The sequence below is a fragment of the Penaeus monodon genome, chromosome 27, assembly GCF_015228065.2.
Source record: "Penaeus monodon isolate SGIC_2016 chromosome 27, NSTDA_Pmon_1, whole genome shotgun sequence".
NCBI classification, from domain to species: domain Eukaryota; kingdom Metazoa; phylum Arthropoda; class Malacostraca; order Decapoda; family Penaeidae; genus Penaeus; species Penaeus monodon.
The window spans coordinates 37,819,599-37,820,902 of NC_051412.1; positions in this window are offsets into that span (position 1 = coordinate 37,819,599).

Sequence of the window (1,304 nt, forward strand, 5' to 3'; positions counted from 1 at the left end):
CTGTCTGTCAGTCTGTGTGAGTTCACATAACAAGCTGTGCCATAGGCTATCTAATGCTTTTTATTTAATTACCGATGATGCAACACTTTCAGCACATCTATTTATATAGATCATGTATAAATGTATATCACATAAAGAACCGCGGCATCTGGAATACAATAGTTATAGATAAACATTGTTTTCTATGATACTTCTTTTTTATAGAAAACGGTTACCACGAAAATTATAGGGCTAACTATAAGAAACTCACTCTTCACATGAATTGAGATTTAATAGGTATATTTATGCACTAACAAAAAGCTAAATGTAACCTTTATAGTCAACTCACTTTTTAAAAATGAGCAATCATTCTAACATTTCAAGATATTTTTGTACATGCTGACTGTGAGGCACTGTATAAATATTGCATCAACGCCTTCCATTATAAATTCGAGCAAGTACGGCCAGAAGAGACTCGATTTTCAGAGACCCTGAAAAAGGAGATCCAGCGCAGGCTTCCTGTCAAATTAGTGGAGGAGGTCAAGGAGACCACGCCGGAGGAGGTCAAGGAGACCACGCCGGAGGAGGTCAAGGAGACCACGCCGGAGGAGGTCAAGGAGACCACGACGGAGGAGGTCAAGGAGACCACGACGGAGGAGGTCAAGGAGACCACGACGGAGGAGGTCAAGGAGACCACGACGGAGGAGGTCAAGGAGACCACTGTGGAGGAGGTCAAGGAAGAAGAAGAGACCCTGCTGGCGCAACGCACAATGGAGGGTACGGCCAGAAGAGACCCGATTTCAGACAGACACCAAAAATACCCAGGCAGCAAATCTACCTAGCGAGGTGAGTGAGTGTGGCTTGCAGGGTTGACATATCCGGATGAAATGCCCTCGTACAAGAAATAACTTGTACTTACTGTGGTAAGTGCAGTTATGATGCTATTACTCTAATACTAATTGCAGAGCAGTAGGATTTGTTCCAAACAAACTTTATAATTAACTCGGAACATGATCATTACTCATTCATGTTGTTAATCTACGTCCGTTACTTGACCACAGGATTTTGCAAATTATCATGACTGGATATTCATCTCATGCTTCAATTACCTTCATACTTAAATCTGTATTTACAACAAAATATGATATAGTATTTATTGGTATCCTGATACAGAACAAATCTATTTTATACAAATTTCAAATCAAATTTAATATTCGTCTATACACAGAGACAAACACAAAAACCCTCATACATACAACTGCCACGGGATCTCAGAATGGCCGCGGAATTTACTTGTTCATTTTTTCTATCGTTACTCCAATCAC